Raw genomic sequence first — 21,243 nt, forward strand, 5'->3', positions numbered from 1 at the left:
GCCCACCACCCACTGGCCAATGGCAGGGTGGGCAGGGCTTCCGGCTGCGAGCACACGGGGCAGTTTCCTTTGCGCCATCACGGGCTTCCAACGGCGTTACTGAGCGGCAGGTGGGAGTGACACTGGAGAACAGACTCAATAAGGGGCCGGTGTATGGGTTCGAGGGGAGGTAGGGACTGGGGTCTGGGACGACAGGCAGGGGCCGGGAAGGGTCGTTCTGGGCGCAGTGGGAGCAGGTGACACGGCGGCGTGAGGGCGGGGACGGGGGCTTCCGAACACATGGTTGACCTCCGTGATTCACCTCCCGGATACCAACCATGTTTCCCGTGTCCCGTCTGTACACCCCTGGCTGCGAGTCCTCTGATCCCTGGGCCATAAGTCATCCTTATGGGAAACGGCACCTGTGGCTTTCAGTAATTTCCATTCATGACGTTGTGACTGTCCCCCCAGCAGTGTTATTAACCCCAGTGCTTTTCACTGTCCAAACCGGTGTGCAAAGCAGAAGAGAGAATGTGGCTTCTGAGAGCCACGGCCATGAAATGATAGAGGAGGACGGCCCTGTTTCCACTCTTCTCCGGAAGGTCCACGCGGTGCCCACAGCGCGGGGCGGCTCTCCAGGCGGTCAGAGGTGCCAGGAGCGCTGACCAGCGACCTCACCCCGAAGCCTGGAAGCCTCTGGAAGCACAGGGTCATTCTGGACCTGCTCTGACCAAGGTCTGCGGATCGTCTGTGAACCACAACCATCGGGGCAGCCGGCGATGAAGCAGCACCGCGCTCTAAGCACGCCGCCGTCCAACGTGCTATGCCACATGCGTGGCTCTGCAGGGTCGGCTTCGTCGGGAACGTCCAGGCTTTGGAGATGCAGCCATTTCTCCTCATAAAAGAGACGCAGTGCGTGTAAGGGACACGCTGACAGGACAGCAATGCAGGTGAGACACACTGATGAGCATGCGGCCTCCTCAGAGGTGGGTACGGTGTCAACGAGGGGTGACACAGATGACACAAAACAGGTGGCGTGTGTTACAGCACCTGCTGGCTCAGGTATATCAGCTCCCTCCTCCCCACACGCCGGCACTCACTCTCAGGATCTCGTCTTGAACAGAAACACACTCCCCCTGACACCATGAGCTACTACGGCAGCTACTACGGAGGCCGCGGCTACGGCTGGGGCGGCCTTGGTGGCCTGGGCTGTGGCTATGGCTCCGGCTGGGGCTGGGGCGGCCTTGGTGGCCTGGGCTGTGGCTGTGGCTATAGGAGCTATGGCTGCTGGCGTCCGTGCTGCTATGGGGGATATGGATACTCTGGCTTCTACTGAGATCCTGCCCAGCAGCTCAGCATCTGAACTTACAAGGGACTTCCTCCCACATTTGATCTAAGTAACCGGACAGCGAACCTCATGCTGGGTTATTTGCAGAAACGTCTTTACTTCTCAGAATTATGGGTAGACTTTCAACTGTGCCTGCTTCTCCCTCATAAGCCTAGGATCCTCTATGTTTGCTGACAGAACTGATTGGACTGTCTGTTCACCTTCCAATAAAGCATTGACCTTGAACACAAAGAATGGTTTTGTTTTGTCCATGAAACACAATTGTGAGGACGTGGTTCTGGGCGCATCCACTCCACTGTCCAAGGGGGAAGCGACCTTCCTGGCTAACAATCTTTCTTTTCCTTCACACACTCACAAGCATGCAGAGTGGCAGGAAATAGATATAAAGATTAATAGTTACACCAAAATGGAAAAAATGTTTTGAAAGATCCAGTGATTTAAATCTTTCAATCTCTTGACTTTATTCATAAAATATTCAGATGTAAGGCAACAACAAAGAGCAATGAATATTTAACATATCTCTCTACTTATTTATCAACATATAGATTTTATTTACCTCAACTGACATTTCCCAATTCAATCCTTCCATTCATTCTAATTGGTTTCTGTTTTTAATTTTGCTTTTAATTTCAGAGAGCAAGGAGAAGGGAGAGGGAGATAGAAACATCAAGGATGAGGGAGAATCATTCATTGACTGGTTGCCTCCTGTATGCCCCTCTGGTGATTGAGCCTGCATGTGCCCTTGGCCGGAATCGAACTCGGGACCCTTGAGTCCACAGACCGATCCTCTATCCACTGAGCCACAGAAAGACCTGATTTTCTCCTGATAAAAATGGGGCAAAACAGGGCATATATTTTTGATGAAATAAAAAACAGATGGACTGAAATACCATTGCTTTCCTAGAATCAAATAATATCGTCACAGAATAATATAAGATGAGGATATTTTCTTTAAATTGGTATAATTGGGTCAAATATGTGTGCTTGAGTCTATACTGTTAGATACTCCCTACAGCTGTGGCAGTCAAATTTAATCTTTCAGTCACTCAGCAAATATGATTTGTTTGAAAAACTGTGAATACATTGAGATGGGAGGGAAATGTATTATCAAATATGTAACTTATGCCTGGCCTGCATGCTTCAGTGGTGTAGCATAGACCTATGAACGAGGACGTCATGGTTTAATTCCCGGTCAGGGCACATGCCTGGGTTGCAGGCTTGATGCCTAGTGGGGGTCATGCAGGAGGCTGCTGATCAATGATTCCCTCTCATCATTGATATTTCCATCTCTCTCTCCCTCTCCCTTCCTCTCTGTATTAAGGAAAACTAAGAGAAAAGAAAAGAAAAAACATGTTATTTATTATGGGGCACTGTCTAGAATATTCTGGATGTTCAAGGTCACTCTGAGTGTGGGAATCTTAATCAAAGTGTTTAAGGTTGAGTTGCTATATGTAGGCATAAGGCAAGGATGCATTCAGCCATACATTGCACCCATGTGCCTTTCTGTAGCCCAAATACTGATGTTTGTATTTGGCAAAAAGCCTCTTTTCTTTGATCATGTTTGGGCATGTATGTAGGGTGCCACTGACCAACCTGCAGTGGCTGCTGCTGTGTGTTATAAAGCATGTCCCAATTTCCTGCTTGTACCCGTGAGTCCTTCCAATCCCCCTCACCCAGAAGGGTCAAGTCCATGGCTGAGGAGCTTGCCTCTGACACTTATAAACCTCAAAACAGAACAAAAATACCAGCACCACCTACAAAACAAAGCCTTGGGTACATGTTAAGGTCATGGGAAGCACACACAATGGTAAAGACCGATCCCAGGCGTGGACACACTCCAGTAGGGCTTCAACTTGAACCCTAGGCTCACACTCCGGTTTCCTTACAAGCTGAGAAAATTCGCAGAAGGCTGTCGGTTAACGTCCACGACATTTCTGTTTTTGCCTCAGTCACATCCTCGCTGCCATAATGCTAGGTCATTACTGGGGAGGCCATTGTGAGGGATAAACATGCTGAGTCATTGTATTGTGACTAATACAACCAATGTCAGATTCCATGCCAACTATTCTGAAATAAAGGATAAAATAAAAGTGTTTGCTGATTGGTGAACAGAAAATAAGGCGCAGGACACAGAGAATTGGTAAATAGTATAAGGACACAACTGGCCAGTATGTGTCAGTGGTTAAGCTTTGACCTATGAACCAGGAGGTCACGGTTCAGTGAGATTCCTGGTCAGGGCACATGCCCAGTTAGCAGGCTTGGTCTCCAGTAAGTGGTGGGCTGGAGGCAGCCGATTAATGATTTTTCTCCAATAATTGATGTTTCTATCTCTCTCCCTCCTCCTTTTCGTCTGAAATCAATAAAAACGAATTTTTAAAAATAAGAGAATACATATAAGGAAGAAAATCAGGCTAACATAAAAAGCCTGAGTGGAGGGATGAAGCACTGATGGGAGAACTGGATCAGAGAGGAAGACCTGGTCCGTGCGAGTGTGTGTGGGACTGAGTGCGGGATGAGGACTCACAGAGGCTGGATGGGACAGACGATGGGTGGGAGTCCAGGGAGAATAGAGACAGAACATAAGAAGCAACTGCAAAGCAGAGACAAGATCACCTGTTTCCGGATAAAACATTCCTGTTCTGACAAAGAGGGTAACGTGTAAAGAGAACTTTGGGAACGGGTGTGCAGCCTGGGGTGACACGTGTGAGTCTGTTGTTGTGGTCAGACCCTCAGCGTCTGAAAGGCATGTCACTGTGCTGAGACACCAAAAGGGTATTTCGCAGGAAGATATGTAACATCCACATGGTTTTCTCATGTGCGTGTTCAACGTGGGAGAAATACATGTGACAATTAAGGAACTTCATGGGTGTAAGGATCTTAAATTGGATCAGAGTATTTGAACTGAGGTGAAAGTAAGATAGGACAATCCCAAGAATGATATGCAAATTAAGGTGACACAATATTTAATGAGAACACTCCAACCAACATGACGAAGGCCACGCGCTTAGGAATGGAGAATTGTGTTTAGTGAGTGTTTATTCTGTGACGTGGAGGTAGATGTGCTTCTCCTTAGACACACAGACTGTCATGGGTTCCAGGGGCTCTAACCAGGCAGCTGTACCGGCTCCAAATTTTCATAAATATGAGCATCTCTGGCGTCAGCAAACAGATTAACGAGCTGCCTCAGGGTCATGAATCTCTTGGAATGAAACACAGGAATGGTCACGTGATTCAGCACCTGCTGGCTCAGGTATATAAGCTCCCTCCTCCCCACTCGCTGGCACTCACTCTCAGGATCTCGTCTTGAACAGAAACACACTCCCCCTGACACCATGAGCTACTACGGCAGCTACTACGGAGGCCGCGGCTACGGCTGGGGCGGCCTTGGTGGCCTGGGCTATGGCTATGGCTCCGGCTGGGGCTGGGGTGGCCTTGGTGGCCTGGGCTGTGGCTGTGGCTATGGCTATAGGAGCTATGGCTGCTGGCGTCCGTGCTGCTATGGGGGATATGGATACTCTGGCTTCTACTGAGATAATGCCCAGCAGCTCAGCATCTGAACTTACAAGGGACTTCCTCCCACATTTGATCTAAGTAACCGGACAGCGAACCTCATGCTGGTTATTCCACAATCGTCTTTACTTCTCAGAATTATGGGTAGATTTTCAACTGTGCCTGCTTCTCCCTCATAAGCCTAGGATCCTCTTGTTTGCTGTCAGAACTGATTAGACTGTCTGTTCACCTTCCAATAAAGCATTGAATTTGAACAGAAAGAATGGTTTTGTTTGGTTCATGAAACGCAATTATGAGGACGTGTTTCTGGGCACATCCAGTCCACTGTCCAAGGGGGAAGCGATCTTCCTGGCTAGCAATCTTTCTTTTCCTTCACACACTCACAAGCATGCAGAGCGGCAGGAAATAGATAGAAAGATTATTAAGTCTACACCAAAATAGAAAAATGATTTGAAAGGACCATTGATTTAAATCTCTCAATTTCTTGATTTTTTCCACAAAATATTCAGACTTAAGTCAACAACAAATACCAATGAATATTTAACATATCTATTTATTTATCAATAGATGGATTTTAATAACCTCAACTAACTTTTCCCAATTCAATCCTTCCATTCATTCAAAATTTGTTTATGTTTTTAATGTAACTTTTAATTTCAGAGAGCAAGGAGGAGGGAGAGGGAGATAGAAATATCAATGATGAGAAAGAATCATTCATTGACTGGTTGCCTCCTGCATGCCCCCGCCCCCCCCCGGAGATTTAGCCTACAACCTGGGCATGTGTCCTTGGCCACAATCCAACTCGGGACCCTTCAGTCCACAGACCCATCCTCTATCCCCTGAGCCAAACAGGTGAGGGCAACTCAGAGCATTTTTAACTGAACGTGTCCGTTCCCTTTCCTCTGCTCGCACTGTGTCTCACTGGCCTCCTTCCCACTACCATCACCACGCGGAGGTATTAGCTTCCATCCCGTCAGGGAAATAAACAAGAAGACATAATTGTGAACCAATTATTATTTAGCTGAAGCTGAAACCAAAGAGCTTTCTTAAAATCTGAATTGCTATGTGCAGGCATAAGGCAAGGATGCATTAAGCCATACATTGCACTCATGTTCCTTTCTATACCCATAATACTGATGTTACTCTTTGGCAAAAAGCCTCTTTTGTGTGATCGTGTTTGGACATGTATGTATGGTGCCACTGATGAGCCTGCACTGTCTTCTATTGTGTATTATAAAGCATGACCCATATGTCTGCTTGTACCTGAGTGTTCTTCCGATTCTCCTAACACAGAAGGGTCAATTCTTGGCTGAGGTGCTTGCCTCTCATACTTGTAAACCTCAAACCAGAACAAAAATACCAGCACCAGCAACAAAACAAAGCCCTGGGTACATGTTAAGGTCATGGGAAGTACACACAATGGTAAAGACCAAGCCACAGGCGAGCGCACACTCTAGTAGGGCTTCACCTTGAACTGTGGGCTCAGACTCTGGTTTCCTCAGGAGCTGAGGAAATTTTCCAAAGTCGGGCCAGCTAACGTCGATGATATTTCTGTTTTTCCCTCAGTCATATCCTCCCTGCCATATTTTTTTTTTTACAGTATTTCCAGGCAACAAGATTGCAGGAGGCTCTGATTAAAAACTATATATATAAAAGCCTAATCTACTGAACTACTGACTGACACATTGACTGGTCGCTATGATGCACACTGACCAACAGGGGACAGACCCTCAACACACAGAATCAGTCTCCCTCTCCTCTGGATTGGGCCGGCGGGCATCAGACTGAAACCAGATCTCAGCCATGCCTAGAGGGGTCCCAGTTTGCGAGAGGGCACAGGTCAGGCCGAGGGACCACATTAGTGTACAAATCTGTGCACCGGGCCTCTAGTTTTATTTAATCTTAGGAGATCCGAAGTCTTTTTAATTTAAAACCCTGAAGAATGAGAATATCTTATTGAAAATGTTGGGGGTTCAGTGAAAAGGGAAAGGGGCACAATAGTCGGTAATGTTGTGACACGTTTGCACAGTGACAGGTGATTGCCAGGTCATTCCTGGGGAGGCCATTGTGAGGGATAAACATGCTGAGTCATTGTATTGTGACTAATACAACCAATGTCAGATTGCATGCCAACTATTCTGAAATAAAAGCTAAAGTGTTTGCTGATTGCAGAACAGAAAATAAGGGGCAGGACACAGAGAATTGGTAAATAGTATAAGGACACTACTGGTTGGTGTGTGTCAGTGGTTAAGCACTGACCTATGAACCAAGAATTCATGGTTCAGTTTGATTCCTGGTCAGGGCACATGCCCGGGTTACATGCTTGATCCCCAGTATGTGGTGTGTAGGAGGCAGCCGATTAATGATTTTTCTCTCATCATTGATGTTTCTATCTCTCCATCCTCCGTTTTCCTCTGAAATCAATAGAAACAGAATTTTAAAAAGAAAAAAATACACATAATGAAAAAAAAATCAGGCTAAGATAAAAAGCCTGAGTGGAGGGATGAAGCAGGGATGGGAGAACTGGATCAGAGAGGAAGACCTGGTCCGTGCGAGTGTGTGTGGGACTGAGTGCGGGATGAGGACTCACAGAGAGGCTGGATGGGACAGACGATGGGTGGGAGTCCAGGGAAAATAGAGACAGAACATAAGAAGCACCTGCAAAGCAGAGACACGATCACCTGTTTCCGGATAAAACGTTTCTGTTCTGACAAAGAGGGTAATGTGTAAAGAGAACTTTGGGAACGGGTGTGCAGCCTGGGGTGACACGTGTGAGTCTGTTGTTGTGCTCAGACCCTCAGCGTCTGAAAGGCATGTCACTGTGCTGAGACACCAAAAGGGTATTTCGCAGGAAGATATGTAAAATCCACATGGTTTTCTCATGTGCGTGTTCAACTTGGGAGAAATACATGTGACAATTAAGGAACTTCATAGGTGTAAGGATCTTAAATTGATTCGAGTATTTGAACTGAGATGAAAGTAAGATAGGACAATCCCAAGAATGATATGCAAATTAAGGTGACACAATATTTAATGAGAACACTCCAACCAACATGATGAAGGCCACGCGCTTAGGAATGGAGAATTGTGTTTAGTGAGTTTTTATTCTGTGACGTGGAGGTAGATGTGCTTCTCCTTAGACACACAGACTGTCATGGGTTCCAGGGGCTCTAACCAGGCAGCTGTACCGGCTCCAAATTTTCATAAATATGAGCATCTCTGGCGTCAGCAAACAGATTAACGAGCTGCCTCAGGGCCATGAATCTCTTGGAATCAAACACAGGAATGGTCACATGATTCAGCACCTGCTGGCTCAGGTATATAAGCTCCCTCCTCCCCACTCGCTGGCACTCACTCTCAGGATCTCATCTTGAACAGAAACACACACCCCCTGACACCATGAGCTACTACGGCAGCTACTACGGAGGCCGCGGCTACGGCTGGGGCGGCCTTGGTGGCCTGGGCTATGGCTATGGCTCCGGCTGGGGCTGGGGCGGCCTTGGTGGCCTGGGCTGTGGCTGTGGCTATGGCTATAGGAGCTATGGCTGCTGGCGTCCGTGCTGCTATGGGGGATATGGATACTCTGGCTTCTACTGAGATCCTGCCCAGCAGCTCAGCATCTGAACTTACAAGGGACTTCCTCCCACATTTGATCTAAGTAACCGGACAGCGAACCTCATGCTGGGTTATTCCACAAACATCTTTAGCTCCTCCGAATTATGGGTAGATTTTCAACTGTGCCTGCATCTCCCTCATAAGGCTAGGATCCTCTAGGTTTGCTACCAGAACTGATTGGACTGTCTGTTCACCTTCCAATAAAGCATTGAACTTGAACACAAAGAATGGTTTTGTTTTGTTCATGAAACGCAATTATAAGGATGTGGTTCTGGGCACATCCACTCCACTGTCCAAGGGGGAATGGACCTTCCTGGCTAGCAATCTTTCTTTTCCTTCACACACTCACAAGCATGCAGAGAGGCAGGAAATAGATAGAAAGATTAATAAGTCTACAACAAAATAGAAAAATGATTTGAAAGGACCATTGATTTAAATCTCTCAATTTCTTGATTTTTTTCACAAAATATTCAGACTTAAGTCAACAACAAATAGTAATGAATATTTAACATATCTATCCATTTATTTATCAATAGATGGATTTTATTAACCTCAACTAACTTTTCCCAATTCAATCCTTCCATTCATTCAAAATTTGTTTATGTTTTTAATGTTTCTTTTAATTTCAGAGAGCAAGGGGGAGGGAGATAGAAACATCAATGATGAGAGAGAATCATTCATTGACTGGTTGCCTCCTGCATGGCCCTCTCTGGAGATTGAGCCTACAACCTGGGCATATGCCCTTGTCCAGAATCGAACTCGGGACCCTTCAGTCCACTGACCCATCCTCTCTCCCCTGAGCCAAACAGGTGAGGGCAACTCAAAGCATTTTTCACTGAACGTGTCTGTTCCCTTTCCTCTGCTCACACTGTGTCTCACTGGCCTCCTTCCCACCACCATCACCACGGGAGGCATTAGCTTCCATCCCGTCAGGGAAAGAAACAAGAAGACATAATTATGAACCAATTATCATTTAGCTGAAGCTGAAACCAAAGAGCTTTCTTAAAATCTGAATTGCTATGTGCAGGCATAAGGCAAGGATGCATTAAGCCATACATTTCTGTACCCAAAATACTGATCTTACTATTTGGCAAAAAGCCTCTTTCGTTTAATCGTGTTTGGACATGTATGTATGGTGCCACTGATGAGCCTGCACTGGCTTCTGTTGTGTATTATAAAGCATGACCCATATGTCTGCTTGTACCTGAGTGTTCTTCCGATTCTCCTCACTCAGAAGGGTCAATTCCCAGCTGAGGAGCTTGCCTCTCATACTTCTAAACCTCAAACCAGAACAAAAATACCAGCACCAGCAACAAAACAAAGGCCTGGGTACATGTTTAAGTCTTTGAAGCACACACAATGGTAAAGACCAAGCCACAGGCGAGCGCACACTCTAGTAGGGCTTCACCTTGAACTGTGGGCTCAGACTCTGGTTTCCTCAGGAGCTGAGGAAATTTTCCAAAGTTGGGCCAGCTAATGTCTATGATATTTCTGTTTTTCCCTCAATCACATCCTCCCTGCCATATATTATTTTTTTTTACAGTATTTCCAGGCAACAAGATTGCAGGAGGCTCTGATTAAAAACTATATATATAAAAGCCTAATCTACTGAACTACTGAACCACACATTGACTGGTCGCTATGATGCTCACTGACCAACAGGGGACAGACGCTCAACACACAGGATAGGGCTCCCTTCCCTCTGGATCGGGCCTGCGGACATCAGGCTGAAACCAGATCTCAGCCATCCCTAGAGGGTCCCAGATTGCGAAAGGGCACAGGTCAGGCCGAGGGACCGCACTAGTGTACAAATCTGTGCACCGGGCCTCTAGTTTTATATAATCGTAGGAGTTCACAAGTCTTTTTATTTATTTATTTATTTTTTATTTTTTTAAAAATATATTTTATTGATGTTTTACAGAGAGGAAGGGAGAGGGATAGAGAGTTAGAAACATCGATGAGAGAGAAACATTGATCAGCTGCCTCCTGCACGTTCCCTACCGGGGATGAGCCCGCAACCAAGGTACATGTCCTTGACCAGAATCGAACCTGGGACCCTTGAGTCCGCAGGCTGACGCTCTATCCACTGAGCTACACCAGTTAGGGCCACAAGTCTTTTTAATTTAAAACCCTGAAGAATGAGAATATCTTATTGAAAATGTTGGGGGTTCAGTGAAAAGGGAAAGGGGCACAGAGTCGGTAATGTTGTGACACGTTTGCACAGTGACAGGTGATTGCCAGGTCATTACAGGGGAGGCCATTGTGAGGGATAAACATGCTGAGTCATTATATTGTGACTAATACAACCAATGTCAGATTGCATGCCAACTATTCTGAAATAAAAGATAAAATAAAAGTGTTTGCTGATTGCAGAACAGAAAATAAAGGGCAGGACACAGAGAATTGGTAAAGAATATAAGGACACTACTGGTTGGTGTGTGTCAGTGGTTAAGCACTGACATATGAACCAAGATTTCATGGTTCAGTGTGATACCTGGTCAGGGCACATGCCCGGGTTACATGCTTGATCCCCAGTATGTGCCGTGTAGGAGGCAGCCAATTAATGATTTTTCTCTCATCATTGATGTTTCTATCTCTCTGTCTCATCCTTTTCCACTGAAATCAATAAAAACAAAATTTTAAAAAGAAAAAAATATCGTGCTAAAATTGAAAAACCCGAGTAGAAGAATGAAGCAGGGATGGGAGAAGTGGATCAGAGAGGAAGACCTGGATCCAGCGAGTGTGTGTGGGACTGAGTGCGGGATGAGGACTCACAGAGAGGCTGGATGGGACAGACGGTGGGTGGGAGTCCAGGGAGAATAGAGACAGAAAATAAGAAGCACCTGCAAAGCAGAGACACGATCACCTGTTTCCGGATAAAACGTTTCTGTTCTGACAAAGAGGGTAATGTGTAAAGAGAACTTTGGGAACGGGTGTGCAGCCTGGGGTGACACGTGTGAGTCTGTTGTTGTGGTCAGACCCTCAGCATCTGAAAGGCATGTCACTGTGCTGAGACACCAAAAGGGTATTTCGCAGGAAGATATGTAAAATCCACATGGTTTTCTCATGTGCGTGTTCAACGTGGGAGAAATACATGTGACAATTAAGGAACTTCATAGGACTAAGGATCTAAAATTGGATCCGAGTATTTGAACTGAGATGAAAGTAAGCTAAGACAATCCCAAGAATGATATGCAAATTACAGTGACACAATATTTAATGAGAACACTCCAACCAACATGATGAAGGCCACGCGCTTAGGAATGGAGAATTGTGTTTAGTGAGTTTTTATTCTGTGACGTGGAGGCAGATGTGCTTCTCCTTAGACACACAGACTGTCATGGGTTCCAGGGGCTCTAACCAGGCAGCTGTGCTGGCTCCAAATTTTCATAAATATGAGCATCTCTGGCGTCAGCAAACAGATTAACGAGCTGCCTCTGGGCCATGAATCTCTTGGAATGAAACAGAGGAATGGTCACGTGATTCGGCACCTGCTGGCTCAGGTATATAAGCTCCCTCCTCCCCACACGCTGGCACTCACTCTCAGGATCTCATCTTGAACAGAAACACACTCCCCCTGACACCATGAGCTACTACGGCAGCTACTACGGAGGCCGCGGCTACGGCTGGGGCGGCCTTGGTGGCCTGGGCTATGGCTATGGCTCCGGCTGGGGCTGGGGCGGCCTTGGTGGCCTGGGCTGTGGCTGTGGCTATGGCTATAGGAGCTATGGCTGCTGGCGTCCGTGCTGCTATGGGGGATATGGATACTCTGGCTTCTACTGAGATCCTGCCCAGCAGCTCAGCATCTGAACTTACAAGGGACCTCCTTCCACATTTGATCAAAGTAACTGGACATCGAACCTCATGCTGGGTTATTTGCAGAAACGTCTTTACTTCTTAGTATTATGGGTAGATTTTCAACTATGCCTGCGTCTCCATCATAAGCCTCTGATCCTCTTGTTTGCTGTCAGAACTGATTAGACTGTCTGTTCACATTCCAATAAAGCATTGAACTTGAACACAAAGAATGATTTTGTTTGGTTCATGAAACACAATTATGAGGACGTGGTTCTGGGCACATCCACTCCACTGTCCAAGGGGGAAGCGACCTTCCTGGCTAGCAATCTTTCTTTTCCTTCACACACTCACAGGCATGCAGAGAGGCAGGAAATAGATAGAAAGATTAATAAGTCTACACCAAAATCGAAAAATGATTTGAAAGGACCGTTGATTTAAATCTCTCAATTTCTTGATTTATTTCACAAAATATTCAGACTTATGTCAACAACAAATAGTGATGAATATTTAACATATCTATCTGTCTATTTATCAACATGGAATTTATTAACTCAACTAACATTTCCCAATTCAATCCTTCCATTCATTCAAAATTTGTTTATGTTTTTAATGTTTCTTTTAATTTCATAGAGCAAAGGGGAGGGAGATAGAAACATCAATGATGAGAGAGAATCAGTCATTGACTGGTTGCCTCCTGCATGGCCCTCTCTGGAGATTGAGCCTACAACCTGGGCATGTGTCCTTGGCCACAATCCAACTCGGGACCCTTCAGTCCACAGACCCATCCTCTCTCCCCTGAGCCAAACAGGTGAGGGCAACTCAGAGCATTTTTCACTGAACGTGTCCGTTCCCTTTCCTCTGCTCGCACTGTGTCTCACTGGCCTCCTTCCCACCACCATCTCACACAGAGGTATTAGCTTCCATCCCATCAGGAAAGAAACAAGAAGACATAACTGTGAACCCATTATCGTTTAGCTGAAGCTGAAACCAAAGAGCTTTCTTAAAAATCTGAATTGCAGCAAGATCTGAATTTCTCCTAAAAAAATGGGGCAACGCGGGGCATATATTTTGGATGAAATTAAAAAAAAAAAGGATGGACTGAGATACCAATGTTTTCCTAGGATCAAATAATATCGCCACATATCCCTCTTCCAGAAGGGTTTAGTCCCAGCTGAGGAGCTTGCCTCTGACAGTTGTAAACCTCAAAACAGAACAAAAATCCCAGCACCACCTACGAAACAAAGTCCTGCATACATGATCAGTCATGTGAAGCACACACAATGGTAAAGACCAAGTCCCAGGGATGAGCACACTCCAGTAGGCCTTCACGTTGAACCCTGGGCTCACACTCTGGTTTCCTCAGGAGCTGAGGAAATTCGCAGAAGGCTGGCGGCTAACCTCTATGATATTTCTGTTTTTCCCTCAGTCACATCCTTCCTGCCACATTTATTTTTTTGCAGTATTTCCAGGCCTGAAGATTGCAGAGACTCTGAATAAAATCTATATATATAAAAGCCTAATCTACTGAACTACTGAATGACCTGTCGACTGGTCACTATGATGCGCACTGACCAACAGGGGACAGACGCTCAACACACAAGATCAGGCTTCCTGCTGTCTGGATTCAGCCTGAGGGGATCGTGCTGATACCAGTTCTCTGACATCCCTAGAGGGGTCCCAGATTTCAAGAGGGTGCAGGCCAGGGCGTGGGACCCCACCAGTGCACGAATCCATTCACCGGGCCTCTGGTATTCCATAATCTTAAGAGTTCGAAAGACTTTTTAATTTAAAACCCTGAATAATTAGAATATCTTATTGAAAATGTTGGGGGGTTGAGTGAAAAGGGAAAGGGTCACAGAGTTGGTAATATTGTGACAAGTTTGCACAGTGACAGATGATTGCCAGGTCATTACTGGGGAGGCCATTGTGAGGGATAAACATGCTGAGTCATTGTGTTGTGAGCAATACAACCAATGTCAGATTGCATGACAACTATGTACACTAATAAAAGAGAAATATGTAAATTTACCATACCTCCATGATGCACATCAGCCAATCAGGAGGGAATATGTAAATTAGCAGGACAAAGATGGCGGCAGCCCAGGCCCCCAGCCACTCTAGGTGTGGAGCTGCCGGGCAGGGCAGGATGCCGGCTTTGAGGGGAAGAGCAGGGGGCATAGGGAGCTACAGGAGCGGTGCTCCAGCCGGAGCAAAGGCAGAAGGCAGCAGCCAGAGCGAAGGCCTGGGTCCCGGGTGTCGGAGGAAAACCTGTGCCAACAGCCAGGTGAAGGAAGGCCTATTGCAAGAATCGTCGTGCAACGGGCCTCTAGTTGTAAAATAAAACATAAAATGAAAGTGTTTGCTGATTGCGGAACAGAAAGTAAGGGGCAGGACACAGAGAATTGGTAAAGAATAGAAGGACACTACTGGTTGGTGTGTGTCAGTGGTTAAGCACTGACCTATGAACCAGGAGGTCACGGTTCAGTGTGATTCCTGGTCAGGGCACATGCCCGGGTTACATGCTTGATCCCCAGTATGTGCCGTGTAGGAGGCAGCCGATTAATGATTTTTCTCTCATCGTTGATGTTTCTATCTCTCTGTCACATCCTTTTCCACTGAAATCAATAAAAACAAAATTTTAAAAAGAAAAAAATATCGTGCTAAAATTGACAAACCCGAGTAGAAGAATGAAGCAGGGATGGGAGAACTGGATCAGAGAGGAAGACCTGGTCCGTGCGAGTGTGTGTGGGACTGAGTGCGGGATGAGGACTCACAGAGAGGCTGGATGGGACAGACGATGGGTGGGAGTCCAGGGAGAATAGAGACAGAACATAAGAAGCAACTGCAAAGCAGAGACACGATCACCTGTTTCCGGATAAAACGTTTCTGTTCTGACAAAGAGGGTAATGTGTAAAGAGAACTTTGGGAACGGGTGTGCAGCCTGGGGTGACACGTGTGAGTCTGTTGTTATGGTCAGTCCCTCAGCGTCTGCATGGCATGTCATAGTGTTGTGAAATCAAAAGGGTATTTTGCAGGAAGATATGTAAAATCCACATGGTTTTCTCATGTGCGTGTTCAACTTGGGAGAAATACATGTGACAATTAAGGAACTTCATGGGTGTAAGGATCTAAAATTGGATCCGAGTATTTGAACTGAGATGAAAGTAAGATAGGACAATCCCAAGAATGATATGCAAGTTAAGGTGACACAAGATTTAATGAGAACACTCCAACCAACATGACGAAGGCCACGCGCTTAGGAATGGAGAATTGTGTTTAGTGAGTGTTTATTCTGTGACGTGGAGGCAGATGTGCTTCTCCTTAGACACACAGACTGTCATGGGTTCCAGGGGCTCTAACCAGGCAGCTGTACCTGTTCCAAATTTTCATAAATATGAGCATCTCTGGCGTCAGCAAACAGATTAACGAGCTGCCTCTGGGCCATGAATCTCTTGGAATGAAACACAGGAATGGTCACGTGATTCGGCACCTGCTGGCTCAGGTATATAAGCTCCCTCCCCACTCGCTGGCACTCACTCTCAGCATCTCGTCTTGAACAGAAACACACTCCCCTTGACACCATGAGCTACTACGGCAGCTACTACGGAGGCCGCGGCTACGGCTGGGGCGGCCTTGGTGGACTGGGCTATGGCTATGGCTCCGGCTGGGGCTGGGGCGGCCTTAGTGGCTTGGGCTGTGGCTGTGGCTATGGCTATAGGAGCTATGGCTGCTGGCGTCCATGCTGCTATGGGGGATATGGATACTCTGGCTTCTACTGAGATCCTCCCAGCAGCTCAGCATCTGAACTTACAAGGGACTTCCTTCCACATTTGTTCAAAGTAACTGGACAGCGAACCTCATGCTGGGTTATTTGCAGAAATGTCTTTACTTCTCAGAATTATGGGTAGATTTTCTACTGTGCCTGCCATCTCCATCATAAGCCTAGGATCCTCTTGTTTGCTGTCAGAACTGATTAGACTGTCTGTTCACCTTCCAATAAAGCATTGAACTTGAACACAAAGAATGGTTTTGTTTGGTTCATGAAACACAATTATGAGGACGTGGTTCTGGGCACATCCACTCCACGGTCCAAGGGGGAAGCAACCTTCCTGGCTAGCAATCTTTCTTTTCCTTCACACACTCAAAAGCATGCAGAGAGGCAGGAAATAGATATAAAGATTAATAAGTCTACACCAAATTCGAAAAATGATTTGAAAGGACCGTTGATTTAAATCTCTCAATTTCTTGATTTATTTCACAAAATATTCAGACAAGTCAACAACAAATAGCGATGAATATTTAACATATCTATCTCTTTATCAACATACGGAATTTATTTAACTCAACTAACATTTCCCAATTCAATCCTTCCATTCATTCAAAATCTGTTTATGTTTTTAATGTTTCTTTTAATTTCAGAGAGCAAGGAGGAGGGAGATAAAAACATCAATGATGAGGGAGAATCATTCATTGACTCGTTGACTCCTGCATGCCCCTCTCTGGAGATTGAGCCTACAACCTGGGCATGTGTCCTTGGCCACAATCCAATTCGGGACCCTTCAGTCCACAGACCCATCCTCTCTCCCCTGAGCCAAACAGGTGAGGGCAACTCAAAGCATTTTTCACTGAACGTGTCCGTTCCCTCTCCTCTGCTCGCACTGTGTCTCACTGGCCTCCTTCCCACCACCATCACCATGGGAGGCATTAGCTTCCATCCCGTCAGGAAAGAAACAAGAAGACATAACTGTGAACCCATTATCGTTTAGCTGAAGCTGAAACCAAAGAGCTTTCTTAAAAATCTGAATTTCAGGAAGATCTGAATTTCTCCTGAAAAAAATGGGGCAACGCGGGGCATATATTTTTGATGAAACAAAAAAAAAAAACAGATGGACTGAAATACCATTGCTTTTCTAGATTCAAATAATATCGTCAGAGAATAATATAAGATGAAGATATTTTGTTTGAATTTGTACAATTTGGTCAAATATGTGTGCTTGAGTCTATACTGTTAGATACTCCCTACAGCTGTGCGGGGAGAATTTAATCTTCCAGTCACTCAGTATATATGTTTTGTTTCAAAAACAGTGAGTACATTGAGATGGAAGGGAAATGTATTTTCAAAAATGTTACTTATGCCCGGTCCGCGTGCCCCAGGGGTTGAGTATCGACCTATAAATAAGGTAGTCATGGTTTGATTCCCAGTCAGGGCGCATCCCGGGCTGCAGGCTAGATCACCACTGGGGGTCATGCAGAAGACTGCTGATCAATGATTTCCTCTCATCATGGATGTTTCTATCTCTCTCTCCCTCTCCCTTCCACTCTGTATTAAGAAAAAAGAATGAGAAAAGAAAAGAAAAAACATGTTACTTATTATGGGGCCCAGTCTAGAGTACTCTGGATGTTCAAGGCCACTCAGACTGTGGGAATCCGTAATCAAAGTGTTCAAGGTTGAGTTGCTATATGCAGGCATAAGGCAACGATGCATTAAGCCATCCATTGCACTCATGTGCCTTTCTGTAGCCCAAATACTGATGTTTGTATTTGGCAAAACGCCTCTTTTCTTTTATCGTGTTTGGGCATGTATGTAAGGAGCCACTGACCAGCCTGCAGTGGCTGCTGCTGTGTGTTATGAAGCATGACCCATATGTCTGCTTGTACACTTGTGTTCTTCCAATTCTCCTCACTCAGAAGGGTCAATTCCCGGTTGAGGAGCTTGCCTCTCATACTTGTAAACCTCAAACCAGAACAAAAATACCAGCACCACCACAAAACAAAGCCCTGGGTACATGTTAAGGTCATGGGAAGCACACACAATGGTAAAGACCAAGCCCCAGGCGGGGGCACACTCCAGTAGGGCTTCACCTTCAACCGTGGGCACACACTCAGGTTTCCTCAGGAGCCGAGGAAAATTTCCGAAGGCTGGCCAGCTAACGTCGATGATATTTCTGTTTTTGCCTCAGTCAAACCCTCACTGCCATATTTTTTTTTTTTTACAGTATTTCCAGGCTTCAAGATTGCAGAGACTCTGATAAAATCTATATATATAAAAGCCTAATCTACTGAACTACTGACTGACACATTGACTGGTCACTATGATGCGCACTGACCAACAGGGGACAGACGCTCAACACACAGGATCAGGCTCCCTGCTGTCTGGATTCAGCCTGAGGGGATCCTGCCGAAACCAGTTCTCCGACATCCCTAGAGGGGTCCCAGATTTCAAGAGGGTGCAGGCCAGGTCGAGGGACCGCACTAGTGTACAAATCCATGCACCAGGCCTCTGGTATTCCATAATCTTAAGTGTTCGGAAGTCTTTTTAATTTAAATCCATGAAGAATTAGAATATCTTCTTGAAAATGTTGGAGGTTGAGTGAAAAGGAAAGGGGGCGATTAGACTTTGTCACATTCTAAAGCTGCTTGAGATGAGAAACCAAGATGGCGGCATAGGTAAGCACCTAAACTGCTGCCCCGCACAACAATTTCAAAACTACAACTAAAAGACAGAACGGACACCATCCAGAACCACAGGAAAGCTGGCTGAGTGGAAATTCTACAACTAGAAGGAAAGAGAAAAGCTCACGGAGAAGGATTGGCAAAGGGCTGAGGTATGGAGACACGCGCACGCAGAGAGGAAGGGCAGCGGAGTGCCTGGCTGGCTTTCTCTGGCGGGAGGGGGAAGGAAGTCCCCGACTGCACTGAACCCCAGTTCTGACTGCACTGAACCTCAGTTCCGGGAGAAACCCTGTGGACCCAGGCTCATACAGGGGGAGTTTGGACTGTCAGGTAGAGAGAAAGTCACACAGAGACTTGGATACTCAGAGACTCAGGGGAGCCGCGGCGGCAGGGGTCTGGAGGCGCGAGTGCACACAAAGACTGACTGCGGAGGTTACCACAGGCTATCCCTAGCGGAAGGGAGTCGGAAGCTCCTGACTGCACTGAACCCCAGTTCCGACTGCACTGAACCCCAGTTCCAGGCGAGCCCCTGGGGACCCACGCTCTTACGGGGGAAATCTGGACTGTAAGGCGGAAACTCGGGAACTGCGGAAGGCAGAGTTCTGGAGACTCACACGCAAGGGCAGGGCTGACGGGAAGCCAAGACTGTCTGCTCCGCCCTGAGACTCCACCCTGACACTCCACCCCTTCCAAGCTGAGCACAGAGGCTTTTGCAATCTGGCAAGTCTAATCCTATAAGGCTGTCTCCAGCACCGAACTTCTCCCAGAGTAGACACAGCTGATCCTCACAGCCAACTGGCCTGCAGGTCAGTTTCTCCCTGTGATACCAACAACAATCAAGACTTAACTACAACAAGGCTGTACACACAGTCCACAAAGGGGTGCACCAGGAGTATCCACCTCAGGTTAACTGGGGAGGCCGACCCACTGGGCCATATAGGAAACCTAGCACACAAAGCTACCCTACCAACTCAGGCAAGCAGTGAAAAATGGGGAGACGAAGAAACAGATCACAAACGAAAGAAATGGAGGAAAACAAACGACTGGATATAGAATTCAAAACCACTTTTATAAGGCTTTTCAAGAATATCCTAGAAAAGTAAGGGGCAGGACATAGAGAATTGGTAAATAGTATAAGAACACTACTAGTCGGTATGTGTCAGTGGTTAAGCACTGACATATGAACCAAGAATTTATGGTTCAGTTTCATTCCTGGTCAGGGCACATGCCCGGGTTGCAGGCTTGATCCCCAGTATGTGGTGTGTAGGAGGCAGCCGATTAATGATTTTTCTCTCTTCATTGATGTTTCTATCTCTCTGTCTCATCCTTTTCCACTTAAATCAATAAAAACAAAATTTTAAAAAGAAAAAAATATCGTGCTAAAATTGAAAAACCCGAGTAGAAGAATGAAGCAGGGATGGGAGAAGTGGATCAGAGAGGAAGACCTGGTCCGTGCGAGTGTGTGTGGGACTGAGTGCGGGATGAGGACTCACAGAGAGGCTGGATGGGACAGACGGTGGGTGGGAGTCCAGGGAGAATAGAGACAGAAAATAAGAAGCAACCGCAAAGCAGAGACACGATCACCTGTTTCCGGATAAAACGTTCCTGTTCTGACAAAGAGGGTAATGTGTAAAGAGAACTTTGGGAACGGGTGTGCAGCCTGGGGTGACACGTGTGAGTCTGTTGTTGTGGTCAGACCCTCAGCGTCTGAAAGGCATGTCACTGTGCTGAGAAACCAAAAGGGTATTTTGCAGGAAGATATGTAACATCCACATGGTTTTCTCATGTGCGTGTTCAACTTGGGAAAATACGTTTGACAATTAAGGAACTTCAAGGGTGTAAGGATCTAAAATTGGATCCAAGTATTTGAACTGAGATGAAAGTAAGATTCGACAATCCCAAGAATGATATGCAAATTAAGGTGACAATATTTAATGAGAACACTCCAACCAACATGACGAAGGCCACGCACTTAGGAATGGAGAATTGTGTTTAGTGAGTGTTTATTCTGTGACGTGGAGGCAGATGTGCTTCTCCTTAGACACACAGACTATCATGGGTTCCAGGGGCTCTAACCAGGCAGCTGTACCTGTTCCAAATTTTCATAAATATGAGCATCTCTGGCGTCAGCAAACAGATTAACGAGCTGCTTCAGGGCCATGAATCTCTTGGAATGAAACACAGGAATGGTCACGTGATCCGGCACCTGCTGGCTCAGGTATATAAGCTCCCTCCCCACTCGCTGGCACTCACTCTCAGGATCTCGTCTTGAACAGAAACACACTCCCCCTGACACCATGAGCTACTACGGCAGCTACTACGGAGGCCGCGGCTACGGCTGGGGTGGCCTTGGTGGCCTGGGCTATGGCTATGGCTCCGGCTGGGGCTGGGGCGGCCTTGGTGGCCTGGGCTATGGCTATGGCTCCGGCTGGGGCTGGGGCGGCCTTGGTGGCCTGGGCTATGGCTATGGCTCCGGCTGGGGGGGATACGGATACTCTGGCTTCTACTAAACGTCTCCCTTAGATGTCAGCGTCTATTAC

Source organism: Plecotus auritus (genome assembly GCF_963455305.1).
Source record: "Plecotus auritus genome assembly, chromosome: 2".
Classification (NCBI taxonomy): Eukaryota; Metazoa; Chordata; class Mammalia; order Chiroptera; family Vespertilionidae; genus Plecotus; species Plecotus auritus.